The 14400-nt window shown below is 45.7% G+C and overlaps 1 protein-coding gene across 4 annotated transcripts in view; it reads left to right on the top strand.

Annotated features, from left to right (window-relative positions):
• The first annotated feature begins 5653 nt into the window (after positions 1-5653).
• Positions 5654-14400, top strand: part of ZNF76 (zinc finger protein 76) — a 32279-nt gene continuing 23532 nt past the window's right edge. For 3 of the 4 annotated variants that reach the window (XM_029243687.1, XM_029243685.1, XM_029243682.1), the window contains exon 1: positions 5815-5938. The gene's annotated coding sequence lies outside the window, so the exon portion shown is untranslated. Of the gene's footprint in view, positions 5939-14400 lie in introns of all 4 variants that reach the window. The other variant, XM_029243683.1, reaches the window with a different exon arrangement.

Raw genomic sequence — 14400 nt, 5'->3', positions numbered from 1 at the left:
TCTTATTCCTAATGATTTTAGAATTTGAAAAGGCTTGTCTGTTTTAAAAAGCAGTATCAAGAATTATCCCGAGTGGGGGAAATTTGGGGTATTGTTGCTTATCATAGTACAGTCCCCAAAATCTAGCCAGGCCACAGGTGGTTAAGATACTTCCCTAGTAAAGATGTCCCATCTCTAGCAAAGTACCAGCACTGAGATTCACCAACGTTGTTCTTTTTATGCAGTACATTCTTGGCCACCAAACAGAATTCTGAAATGGAGATCATTCAGCCACTACCACCATTACTATACAGGTCTCGGGAATGCAACCTTTAACCTCTTATAAATGAACAGTAGCCATTTCTAGGCTCAGAGATGATAGATAAAACTTAATTGTTGTAATTACATAATTCCCTGACGTGACATTTTATTGGATTTAATAGCTACATGATATAGCCCTTTAAGTGGAACAAGGAAAAATCTACCTGATCAAAACATATGTTGGGTTAGCCTACCAGAATCCTGAACTTCCCCATCAGCATCTATAAAGGAGACAGGTGCATTCTATTCCACAATTGCTGAGCTCCTGTTACATGCCAGGCATCGCGCATCAGGCCATCACAGCTTGATAGCAATAGCCATTCTCAAGATCCGCACTCCTCATGTAAGACTGATTACAACTGACCTTTCTACATAGATTTCCCAGCAGGAGAGGGAATCCAGTCAACTTGGTGATTATGAGTATAAATTAATTCACTGACATTCTATTTCATACATTAACTTCTGTGAGTTTGATTCAGTGTGACAAAATATGAACACCTTTGTGTGGACTGACAAAAATCACATTTCTAGAACTGCAAAGCTGAGGACCATATCCAGGACCATGGTGAGTGACTATACCAACTTGAGGCCATCTTCTCTGACTTCTCTCCTAACCCTCTTCTATTCCAAAAACACCAAGTCTTCCTCCTTCTTTCTAGGACACTTGCAATTATGTCCCAGAATAATGTAGAGTCAGGGCGAGTGGAGTATGGGTCTGTCTATATCAACCAGTCTTTAAAGTGAGGTACATGAAGACTTTCCAAGGAATTCTTCCTAAAGGTATGTGAAGACTTTCCAAGGGGGGTACCTGTGCAGGGAAATCAATCTGAGGAGAGTTTTGTTTTTTTTTAAGTTTTAAAAAAAATTTATTTATTTATTTTTGGCTGCATTGGGTCTTCATTGCTGCGCACAGGCTTTCTCTAGTTGCGGCGAGCGGGGGCTACTTTTCATTGCAGTGCGCGGGCTTCTCATTGCGGTGGCTTCTCTTGTTGTGAAGCACGGGCTCTAGGCGCGCAGGCTTCAGTAGTTGTGGCACATGGGCTCAGTAGCTGTGGTTCACGGGCTCTAGAACGCAGGCTCAATAGTTGTGGCACAGGGGCTTAGCTGCTCTGCAGCATGGGGGATCCTCCCAGACCACGGCTTGAACCCGTGTCCCCTGCATTGGCAGGCGGATTCTTAACCACTGCGCCACCAGGGAAGCCCTGAGGAGAGTTTTAAGGGAATACATTTCCAGATCCTCAACTTCCATAAGAATTCTTCCCTAAAACTCATCTGTTTGAGAGCCACCCAGCATATTCATGCACTCTCCATTCTACCTCCTCTATCACCATAATCCTTGTCCTACTTTACAAAAGAAAGGCATATCCCTCACCTACATTGAATCTTGATGCATGGCCTAGGGTGTAAAAACCTGGGGAGTAGAAGGAAGGGGTCGTTTTTTCCCTTCATAACAAAATATTCCCATTACAATCAATCTTCTTGTTTCATCTTATAAAATGTTTCCTATTTTCTACCTCCTGCTAGCAAAAAATGAAATTGTTAGCTGCTCAAACCATTATTTCCTAACAAAAACTTTCTTTTTTATTAAATACATAAGAAAAAGTTTGATCATGAAGTCTAAGAAAATTATTGGAGTTCTTTCTCTTTTTTTGTTACACGATTGTTATTTAGTTGTTCCCAAAAGCCAAGCATAAGAGTTCAACACAAGCAGAAACCGGTATTTGCCAAGGGACTAACATGCCTTCTACCCTACTTTTCACTTAATAAATTAATGTATTCAGCTATACATTATGTGGCATTATTCCAAATTATACAATGAGAAATAGTACCATCTTGTTTTTACAATTTTTATATTAATATTAGATCTATATAATTTTAATCATGACTGACTTTAGTAATCTATTTTATAAGCTACAGTTAATTTATTTCCCAGTGATTTTATAATATTCTTTAAAAGTGAATATTAATATATTTATTTTTTAAAATAAATTTATTTTATTTATTTATTTTTGGCTGCGTTGGGTCTTCGTTGCTGCACGTGGGCTTTCTCTAGCTGCGGTGAGTGGGGGCTACTCTTCATTTCGTTGCTGCACGTGGGCTTTTTCTAGATGCTGCGAGTAGGGGCTACTCTTCATTGCGGTGCACGGACTTCTCATTGCGGTGGTTTCTCTTGTTGCCGAGCACAGGCTCTAGGCGCGCAGGCTCAGTAGTTGTGGCGTGCGGGCTTAGTTGCTCTGTGGCATGTGGGATCTTCCCGGACCAGGACTTGAACCTGTGTCCCCTGCACTGGCAGGCAGATTCTTAACCACTGCACCATCAGGGAAGTCCCTTAATGTACTTATTTAAACTGAAGAATAAAGTCAGACTTTTTCCCGACAGAAAGTAAGTCTGATGTGAAATGAAGACTGGCTTTGCTAATTCCACAAATGGCAGGTGTCTTCCATATGGAAGTGAATCTGCATGTCAATATTTTAACAGAAAGATACTGAAAACATGTAATGATGAAAGAATTTTATCAAAAAAATTGTGTTGGCAAAGAAGTACGAAAATCAGTTATCTGATTAACTAGGTGCCTCTGAGTGAAAAGGTGACAGATAATTTAATAATTATTTTCATAAGACTGAAACATACTCAAATGACTAACAAATCCTTTTGCAAGATCAGTGGTTTCCAATTCTTTGCTTTTAATAAAGTAAAGGAGGACTCTATTTGATAGTACTTGATAACAGTATTTGGTAATAGGACACTTTGTGATTGTTGGCATGTAATTTAGAAGTAGTTCAAAGACTTGAGGGATATCATTTTAACAAATTTCTTCCTTTCCCAATTACTATGTAAACAACGTTTCTCAACGCTTATGTCTATAAAAATAAAAAACAGGTAGAGAATTGGTGTGGCACCTTATCTCCTTCCACCATTAGGTAATATTAGTCTGTGAATACCTGAACTAATTGAGGAGAAACACCGTATTTCTCATTGAGATGCATTTTCAATAAAATTGTACTTTTTAGGTTTCACAAGTTATAAAAATGTGTAATATAGTGATGTTGCTTAATAAATCGTTGTACTAGTGATAACCGTTAATGACAATTTGATTCATAAGAAAATTTTCAACAAAGCGTATGGTCACAAGCAATAAGCTTAAATATATACTCAATTTTGTTGCAAAGAAGGTGATAGTGATCAGTAAAAGACTTTAAAGCATACAAATATACTTATTAGGATAAAGTTCTATAGGGGCAGTGAATGGAATTAGGAATTCAATAAGAAAGGGAACCATATAAAATTTCTTGTTCATATATTTTTAAATGGATGTTGGCAGACATCAAATATTTAGGGTATTTGGAGTCCACTAGATACAATTAAGAATGATGTAATGGTTTTAGTTTAAAACATCAACATTTGCAGTAAGTCAGAAATTATATCCTCTACAAGTATTTAAATTTATGATGGAAAATTTAGGTATCAACTTAGAAATGAACAAGGGGGTACATAGTTCTTTAAAATTCTTATATGGAATCCATTTTTTAAAATGTCTGAAGACCACCAGCCTATACGGTATATTGTGGGGATGGGGTTCAAAGGCAGAACAGAAGTTACTAGAAATGATCTTCAATCCTCCACTCCAAAGTATCTTCCTCCCCAGTTTTCCTGAGTACCTGAAATTACCCATCATCAGAATCTTAATACTTCAAATTCAGACACTAGTTTCCCAGTTTTTGTTGTGTAATGGGAGAGGTGATTAGCCAATCAAATTAGGATCTGCAAGGAATGTGAGAAAGGACAAATGTATTTTTTATTATGGAAAAAGGTGGTGCGGGGGGGGGGGGGGGGGGGACAATCTAGGACAACCTGAGTTCTAGCCCCTGCTCTATGTCTAACCGAAGTTTATGCTACAGGACAAGCTACTATGTTCTCTCTTTGTATCTAGGTAAAATAACTTGCCAAACTTCCACCAAAAAGGAACAGAAAGAGGGCACCTTAAAGGTCAGGCTGTTTATTTCTATACCTGGAGATGTAGAAAGGATTAATTATAATATATATAACCATAAGAATGGGCCATCGGAACTTCCCTGGCGGTCAAGTGCCTAAGACTCTGCACTTCCACTGCAGGGGGCGCAGGTTCGATCCCTGGTCAGGGAACTAGGATCCCCCATGCCCTGCAGCGCGGCCAAAAAAAGAGAAAAAGAATGGGCCAACAATTGTCACTTACTGCCCCCCTAAACTGAGAACCTGATGAGAATTGGAGCCCCAGTCCCACCTCTGGAATTGTGCCAAAAGCAGTAAGACGCGGAACAGAGAATGTCTAAAATTGAAATGGAGGCTTTGTGGTTAAGCTCTTTAGACAAGGGAGGAAAGGAACCACTAATGGCATCTCTAGCTACCATGGGCCCCAAACACAGTACTTTGTAAATGTTTCCAGTTTATTGGCATACTTCCTTTAAAAATTTTTTTTAGTTAATTTTGGGGGGTGGGGAGAGAGGAGACAAAAGAAAGGACTTAAAGTCTAAAAGGGCAGAGAGGGAGAAAAGTTTCTCACCTCATTCCTCCAGTCACCCCAATTCCTCTCCTAAGAGGCAACGTTTACCAGTTCCTCATCTAACGTCTCTATTTTTAATTTTTTACCAAAAGCTCACTCTCTTTTACTTTTCCCCTAGGTGTCTGAAAATTCCCCAAGCACAGCCCCTCCCTAGTGAGAGGGGGAAACAGTAAAAGGGCTTGGCTTTGTTCACCCCGAAAGGAGCCTACAAGGGGGAGCAGCTGGTTTTGAGGCTGCGGGTGGGGCTGGCGGGGGAATGAGAGAACCGAAGAGCACCCTCAGGGCGCCTTCCCTAAAGAGGCCAGTCCCTCACGGCTCCTCGACGTCGTCTTTTTCAATAAGGAGCTAGTAATACCCGCGTGGCTCATAGATCGTAGGCACTGCCAGCGGACTGCGCACAGTAAAGCGCCTCGGGACCGTGAGGCGCAGGAGGACGCCTGGGGCCTCTGAGCTGCGAGGAGAGGGTCCGTGGCCCGGTGCGGAGAGTGGCAGCCGCGAGAACGGCCTCCCTCACAATCTGCCCCTCCGGTCCTCCCCCCATCCAAAAGCGCACCTTCTCACCCGCAGGCGGCCGACGAGACTCGGGGCCTCGGGCTCCTCCCGCCTCCCGCCTCAGGTGGACCGAATCCTCGGAAGGACAGGTGGCGGCTCCTCATTGCTATAGAGACGACCCGGCTCGCGAGCCGCGCCCAGTCCCTGACCGGGGCGTCGTGACGTCATCACGCCCTCCCCGGGCGCTCGGCCTCGCGGGCTGCGCGTCACCCCGGCCGGGGGGCGGGGCGGGGCTCTCACCGGCACCGTTCAGAGCCCGGCTGCCCGGGCTCCAGCGGCCCGGGAACCGGGATAAGTAGGACGGCGGCCGCGGCGACGGGGGGTGCGGGGTGGAGCGTTCCCTGTATTTTCTATACGGGTTCCGGGGCCCGGTAGAGGCGCGCCGAGAAGAGAGGAAAGTGCGGCGGCCCTGGAACCTGGATATGGCGCGAGGCAAGCTGCGCGCGGGCGGGCGGGCTATGGCGCAGGCGGGTTGCGGGGCCGGCGCTGGTGGCGGGGCCCGTTGCATGGCGGTCTGTCGGCGGAGTCGCCCTCGGGGGCTGTCAGGTTGGTAGCTGCGGGGAGTGGGTCCACCGTGCCCAGCTGGGAGGCCGGGCGGGCGCGGGGCCCCGGGAAGGTCCCGAGCCCGGCGTGCCCACCCTCCTCCGGCCCTAGCCCGGTGGCCGGGAGGCTGGACGGCGGCCTGATCCTCCCCCCCCCCGGGTTCTGGCCCCCATCCCTGCCCCTCCATTCCGTCCTCTGACTCCTCCCCCATGATTTCCAAACCCCACCCCGTGACTGCGCCCGCCTCAACCTCTGTGACCCCCCCACCCCACCCACTGACCCTAAGACCTCACCAGGTAATCCTCACTTCTTATTCATTGACTCTGCCAACCCAAGAATTTGCCCAGCACTGCCCAGGGACCCACCACCCTCAGCTCTAAACCAGTGACTCATGACCCGAGATCCCTACATCCCCCAAAACGTCAGTGACCCCACTGGTCTGGTAACCCCCTCCACTTCTACCCCGTGTTCCCCCACAAACTTGGTGACTCCCCCCAAACCTTTCCTGGTAACTCCTAAGCCATACCTACTAAAATAGTTTCCCACCCAGTTATCTTCTACATAACCCTCAGTATCTGATAATCCCTTCTTTGCCCTGTAACTTCATGATCCTCATTCCATGTGCCCCCTTCATCCTAAAATCACCTCCACGGACATCCCTCTCTGCACTCCAGCCCCCCAGTGTTAATCAGCACATGACTTACAAGTGCCCTAGCACCGAGCTGGTGCTCAGGAAGATACAGAGATGAATATGAAGTAGATATAGTTGGAGTCATCAGAGAATCTGGATTGAGTGTGTGGTCCCAGATTCAAGTCCTAGCTCTGCCACCGTTGTGCTTTGGGAACCTGGAAGAAGTCCTTTCCTCACTCTGGACCTCAATTTCTCATCTGTATTATGATAAGGTTGGGTTAAATGATCTCAGAGTTTCCTTCCAGCTGTGACGTTCTGCAATTCTCAGTCAAGATGATATTTGTCTGCAATCATTTTTGTATTCTGTACTCCTAACTAGAAGTTTACTGTTGTAATCTCAGCCCAGGGTCCACTTGCTTCTTGAACCTTATTCCCTCACTCCTGCAACCCCCCTACACTCTTAATAGTCCATACCCATTTCCCTTGATCAGGCCTCATCAGTTAACATGTTTGCAAAGCAGGATAAGAGTGCTTCAGCTTGGGGTGTTGATGTGGTAAGAGATCTGGGTTCTAGTTTGACTCTGGCCTGTAAAGTATGGCACCTCAGGCACACCATCTAGCCTCAGTCTTCACTTCTCCTAGGGTAGGATAATAGTAGTGCTTGAGATAATGCATTCAAAGCATTTGGTCCAGGCCTAGCCCATGGGAGCCCTTAAGTATAAGCCGAGAAGCTCTTACGGGTCTTACTCTGTCCTGGGTGCTAGGGAGTCAACAGATAATGAACACAGGGGCCACACTTTGCATTATCTTGGTACCCCCCGAGCTCTTGGAATCACTGTCCTCTTATCTCTGCTGTGGCCTCCTCACTTCTCTGGGTTTTTACCCTGCTATCTCCTTAATAATGATTGGCACTTACGGCTGAGCACCTACTGTGCACCAAGCTTTGTATGTGTAAACTGTTTCCCCTCACAACCCCAATATATCTACCACTATTTCCCATATTTTGTTTGTTTTGGTTTGGTTTTTTTTTTTGCGGTACGCGGGCTTCTCACTGCTGTGGCCTCTCCCGCTGCGGGGCACAGGCTCCGGACGCGCAGGCCCAGCGGGCATGGCTCACGGGCCCAGCCGCTCCGCAGCATGCGGGATCCTCCCAGACCGGGGCACGAACCCGTGTCCCCCGCATCGGCAGGCGGACTCCCAACCACTGCGCCACCAGGGAAGCCCTGTTTTGGTTTGGTTTTAAACAAATGAAGAACCTGAAACTCACCCAGATGAGTAGCAGAGCTGGGATTTGAACCCACAGTCTTCAAAACTCATTTGATCCATTGCTTCTCTTGCCCCTAAACCTACCTAGTTTTCCAGGTCACTCTCAGCCCCTTGTTCCTTATTTTCTAATAATTTCTAAGCCCAACACCAACACTTTCCCCATCACTTCTAAGGTTTCTCTTAACCTTTGCCCCATGGCTTGGTCACTTCCTCAACCAATTGTTCATGACTTTTGACCCCACGTGTCCTGAGACCCCTGCACCTTAATACCTCTCTTTACCCTTTGTCCAAATATCCTCTCACCCTATGAGTCCTTGGAGCTCCCACTTACCCTAAACTTACCCTAAGGTGTCTCCCACCTCAGTGGCACTCTATCCCAAATCCTCTCATCCTGTTAAATCCTTTACCCCCAGGAATTCATATATATAAGAGATTGGAAATCTCTTATGAGTGTTCCAGCTGCTTCCCTTCTACCATCCTCAGCCACATCCTGTTACTCAAAACCTTCATCTAAATTAGCCCTTCATCTAGTGAGTGCTTCTCCCAGCTTCAGTGAAATGAGCCCCTTCCATCCCAATGTGAACCCATCCTTCAAAATCTATACACCCTCCCATGCTAAGATCCCTCCTCTTCATACCCTTTTCAATATCTTGTGAGATCCTGCCTCTTAGATTCTGGGATCTCATAGCAACTTTCTCATTTTCATCAGTGATCTTTTCAAACCAGAATCATCTTTTACCTTATCTCCCTTCCTGTGCCCTATCCCTTCTCACAGTGCCTTTTTCCTGCCCTACTCTTATTTTTCTCCCTCACCTCACCTCATCCTCACCTGCATCCTCACCTCACCAATCTTGGTAGCATTGATTATGGTGTAAACCTTTCTCCCATCCCAGCTCTGCCCCTTCTTCCACTCTCCCTGCCACTCTCTCCTTCACACACAGCATGGCCAACCACACTTCCCTGGTTTGTCCAGAGAACTACACTTTTCTCTGGGAGCCTCTGATAATAGATCACCAAGATCACAGTCCTTTAGGTAGCAAGAAGAGAGATCTTGGAAACCCTTCTGAATAAATGTAGCCAAGTCTTCTTGACACACTTCCACTCTTCTATCCGGTTTATGAAGCTGCTTGCTGTATATGCCCTCAGGGTAGAATGCTTTGAGTCTCAACACCAGTTAGCCCCATTGTTTTCCAAGCCCTGGGAGGACTTTCCAGTCCCCTCCTACCAGAGGACTGGATGGTGAGTAGCAAAATGTGACATTAAAGATCCACTTCCAAAAGTCTATTCTGTGGGTCACCAAATTCCCAAATTTGGGAATTATTGGGAATTCCCAAATTCCTAATAATATACTTATTGGCTGTATAGCAGTAAATTCAGCAGAGGGCAGATTTAGAGTTAAGGAAGGCATAAATCTTGGGGTCTGCAAATTTTGTGGGTTGATTTCTTTAAAAGGAGCTTTCGCCTTAGATTTGTTTAATCTCTCTTAGGCTATAGAACATATTCTGCCTTGGATCTTAGTTATTTGGGTACTCTTCTCACCCAACACCCACCCTCCACCCCCACTGTGATTTCCTTGAGAACAGAAGCTGGGTTTTCTTTATCTTTTGTCATCTTAATCCTGTCCCCCATATTTAGCAGGTAGTCAGTGAATACTTACTGGATTGAATGAACTCATTCAGAAATTCTGCATCAGGTACAAACAAGTGAAAACAGCTAGTGTCTATATCTACTTTGTAGCTACAGCAACCCTTCTCCCCAAATCCCTCCAAACGTGATAATGGGCAAGTCCCTTGATTTAAACATTCTGGAATTTAGACACTTCCTTTTTTAGTCATAGCTTGGGTGGGGGAATGGGTGTAAGTGCTTCTTTTTACTGTGTTTCTGGTTAGACTAGAGAGACTGGTTGACATAGTGGCTAGTATACAGTGGTAACAAGGCCAGGGTCTGTCATATGTAGACCAGTTCTCAAGAAAACAGCTAGATGAAATATTTAGCAGAGGTTGCAGAGACAATCAGGGAAGAGAAGAAATCAAACTGGCAAAATGTTGGTAATTGTTGAAGTTGGGTAATGGGTTCGTGGAGTTCATTATACTATTCCTTCTACCTTTATGTATGTTTGAAATCCATAATAAAAAATTGGAGGAAAAAGAAGAGGACAGCTAGGTGAACAAGTGCAAATTTAGCACTGTTCCTTGCAAAATATATCAAAACAAACGAGCTGCTGTTACTGAGTCAGTACTATTATCTTGGTTAAGTAGTATATTTAGTCCCAACCTATTTTTGACCTCTTCTGTTTGTGAGATATCATGATGCTAAATTCAAAAATTAGCACACTGCCGAAATGTATCATCCTGGCAACAAGCACCTGTGGCCTTGGTCCTGCCCTGCTTCCCAGCCCAGGTGTGGTTTCTTGTGTTAATAGGCTGGACTGGGCCTGAGAAGAGGAAGAGACAGTGGGGGAAGTGAGGGAGAGATCAGAGCTCAACTAGGGTCTTCCCCTTCTGGCCTAAACCCTTCAGATTACTGGGAGATTCTAAAAGTATGGAGGTTCATTCATTCATTCACTCATTCAGTCATTCCACTAACGTTTGGTGAATATCTGCTGGAGGCCAGGTACTTTTCTCATACCTGGGGATAGAGCAGTGAATAAAACAAAGTTCCAGGACTTGAGGAGCTCACCTGTTGGGATGAGGCAGAAACATACCATAAACAAGTAAAATATATATTGGGAAAATTAAACAGAGAAGGAAGATAAAGAGTACCAGGAACCGGGATATTAAGTTTTAAGTAGGGTGGTCAAGGAAGGTCTTATTGAAAAGGCAACATTTGAGCAAAGACCCGAAGAAGTTGAGGTGAGCCAAGCATTTATCTGAGGGAATTATATTCTAGCCAGAGGGAACAGCAAGTGCAAAAACCCTGAGGCAGGAGTATGCCCCGTATATTCAAGAAACATGAGGACACCAGTCAGTATGGCTGCAGTAGGGTGGAGAGGAGAAACATAGCAAGAGATGTGGAGGTGGGAGTGGATTGGTGGTAGATCACATTAGGCCTTATAGGCCCCTGGATTTTTTGTGAATTGTGGGTGAGATGGGAGCGATTGGAGGGTCCTAGGCACCCAAGTGACATGATCTGACATAAAGGATCATCGTGGCTGCTATGTTGAGAATGAGTTGTAGGTGGCAAGAGTGGAAGGAAGGAAACTGGTTAGGAAACTATTGCAATAGTCCAGGCAAGACAAGTTGGTAGTTTGTACCCAAAGTAAAGCAGTGCAAGAGTGAGAAGTGGTTGGATTCTGGATATGTTTTGAAAGAGGACCACACGGGATTTGCTGATGGATTGGAAGTGGCATATAAAAGAAATAGAGAAGTTGAGGATGGCTCCCTCATTTTTGGCCTGAGCAATTTAAGGATGGAGTTCGCATTTACTGAAATGGGGGAGCCTGGAAGAAGGATACATTGTAGGAAGGGGAGATAAGGAATTCACTTTTGAATATGTCAAGTTTGAGATGTTTCTGGACGTGAAGATGTTAAATAAGAAGCTGGATGTACAAGTCTGTTAGACTTGCTAGTCAATTTCTGCCCTCCTGGGAACTGAAAGAACACTATTACTGGGCAAGAGACAAAGGGGTATGGTGGGAAGAACACTAGCGGCTCAGGTGTGAGACCCGGCTCTGCCACCAGGTAGCTCTGTGATCCTTTCAGACTCCTCTGGCAGCTCTGGCCTGTTTCTTCATCTGCAAAATGGCAGCTTTAGACTAGAAATGCGTTGTCTTCTCAGCTCCTCCTGTGTGAGAGTCAATGAAGTAGTGCGTAGAGCAAGGGAGATAATATAACTGTACGTATATCTGAGAGGATGTTGGAAACTGCTGAGCTCTACACTGTGTAGTGGCGTTGGTGGTAAGAGGCCTCCCTTCCTTTGCTAAAGCAATACCCAGTTAGTGCCTGCCATGTTCTGGGCACTGGACTCAGGGTCCGATGACAGAGAGATGCATCCGTGCCCTCGTGGAACACTACAGACGAGCCTCCTGGTGTAGCTTCACTTCTGAATATAGAGGGAGTAGGCTGGAGTCTGATGGTCTGGTGTGGTGTTGGCCAGGGAAAGCTTGTTCTTGACCTGGGTCTGGGAGGAAACTACGTGGATGTCGGAGATGAGGCAAGATGGTAATCCAAGTGAGGAAAAAGTGGGCATCCTAGCTAGGGCTGGAGGAAGAGCTGGGGTGGTGGGACTCAGTTCCTTCCCTCCTTCGTTCTTTTTAATATTTATTTGGTTGTGCTGAGTCTTAGTTGCGGCACACGGGCTCCTTAGTTGCGGCTTGTGGGCTCCTTAATTGTGGCAGGTGAACTCTTAGTTGCAGCATGCATGAGGGACCTACTTCCCTGACCAGGGGTCGAACCCAGGCCACCTGCATTGGGAGCGTGGAGTGTTAACCACTGCTCCACCAGGGAAGTCCCCCACGCTCCTTCATTCTTGCACTCAGCATTTACTCCTCTGCCAGGAACTTCTCTTAGGGAGCTTATAGTTCTGTAGCAGATGAAGGGTTTCTTTCTTTTTTTTGGCCGCACTACGAAGCAGGTGTGATCTTAGTTCCCCAACCAGGGATCGAACCTGCGCCCCCTGCATTAGAAGCACAGAGTCTTAGCCACTGGACCGCCAGGGAAGTCCCTAGATGAAGGGTTTCAAATCTGGTCTCAATTAGATCTAATTCACAATAAGTAGGGTTGATTTAGGATTCAAATTTGAGCTAAAGAGTTTAGTTAGTTATGTGACCTAGTAGTATTATTCATTTAGTATCTGTGGACACATTCTTTGTTTGGTGCTGATTAAGCTGAAATGCATGCTCTCCAGGAACTTAAATTATAATCAGTTTAACAGAAAGTAGGATGTGTGATTTTCACCCCAAGAAAGTTGAGTTTAAGGGAAAAAAAAACCTGGCAGAGTAATCCCTTCACTGCATCTGGAAGCACAGACGTCTAATCCTTGTGTCATTTAGATGTTGATGCTTATATTTTAAGGAGAGTCTCTGACCAGCTAAACAAGAATACAAGATATAGGGAATTCCCTGGCGGTCCAGTGGTTAGGACTGTGCACTTCCACTGTAGGGGGCACAGGTTCAATCCCTGGTCGGGGAACTAAGATCCCACATCCTGTATGCCGTGCAGCGCGGTCAAAAATAAATTAATTAATTAATTTATAAAATACGAGATATAGCCCATCTTAATGATCCGGTCACTCACCGGATATGTAACTAGCATCTTTCACTTAACAGAATGGGAAAATTTTGTTCTGGTGAGTAATAAAAAAAAAAACCAAAAGAACAACTGAGCTACAAATCCAAGTGCAGCTGAATCCATTATCTTTTTTTAAAAATAAATTTATTTTATTTATTTATTATTTTTGGCTGTGTTGGGTCTTCGTTGCTACGCACGGGCTTTCTCTAGTTGTGGCGAGCTGGGGCTACTCTTCCTTGTGGTGCGCAGGCTTCTCATTGCAGTGGCTCCTTGTTGCGGAGCATGGGCTCTAGGCGTGCAGACTTCAGTAGTTGTGACTCGCGGGCTTCAGTAGTTGAGGCTCACGGGCTCTAGAGCACAGGCTTAGTAGTTGTGGCGCATGGGCTTAGTTGCTCCGTGGCATGCGGGATCTTCCTGGACCAGGGCTCGAACCCCATGTCCCCTGCATTGGCAGGAACCACTGCACCACCAGGGAAGCCCTGAAGCCATTATCTTTAACTGGTGGCCTTAAGCTACTGACAAAACCTCAGATGCCTCTTGCCCTGGCAGCTATCAATCAAGGTATGGAAATGTGAGTGTCCGTGTGAGAGTCTCACAAATCCTATGTCTCTGTTTTGCTGCTTGAAGTGCAGGGCCTACTTGGGCTCCTCACTTACAGTTCAGAAAGATCTGGGATGTTTCAGAGCTTCAGTGTATTAGACTGACACCAGCTGGAAGTCAGAGCGCTTCTTCTACTGCTTCCTGGTTAACGCTTGCCTTCCGTAATGGTTCATCTCAGAGAAGCCCAGATGTAACTTGTTAGCCTGGTACTGTTTCTCACTGCATAACTTTTCACTTGTTGGAAGTCCCTGCTGCTTTGGGAGAGCTGATAAAGCATGAGACCCATGCAGTTAAGATAAGCTTAAGGACCTGGGAGCTCCTTGAGATTGTAGAACTGACCCAAGCCTTAGATGTAGAAGGTGTGGCAGGGGTACCTAAGACCAAAGTTCTCTCTGTCTGAGAAGATCATCCTTTCAATCTAGGAGGTACTGTCCCAAAGCCACAGAAGCAGTGAGGGAGAAAAGCAGCCCCTGCTCATCTGCCACTTCAGCCAGACCCACCCTCTTGACCAGCCTGGGGACATACCAGGCTGGGGAGCCAGTATGTCCTCAGCTCCTGTGTAGATTTGCCGTTGCTTCATGCTCAGCTTGATCAGGTTTCCATCTGATACGTGAGAATGGAATCCATGAATTGGAAAGCTGAGTTTTCAGATGTGGTTTTGCTACAAACTGGTACATCATGGAATCTATCCTGTCAGCCCTGGAGTAGCCATGCCTTGTTAGGGGAGAATCATAGATATT

Source organism: Monodon monoceros, unplaced genomic scaffold (assembly GCF_005190385.1).
Source record: "Monodon monoceros isolate NGI ecotype Baffin Bay Population unplaced genomic scaffold, NGI_Narwhal_1 Super_Scaffold_3, whole genome shotgun sequence".
Taxonomy (NCBI): domain Eukaryota; kingdom Metazoa; phylum Chordata; class Mammalia; order Artiodactyla; family Monodontidae; genus Monodon; species Monodon monoceros.
The sequence above is the reverse complement of the archived record's forward strand: the minus strand, read 5'-3'. Positions and strand labels throughout refer to the sequence as shown.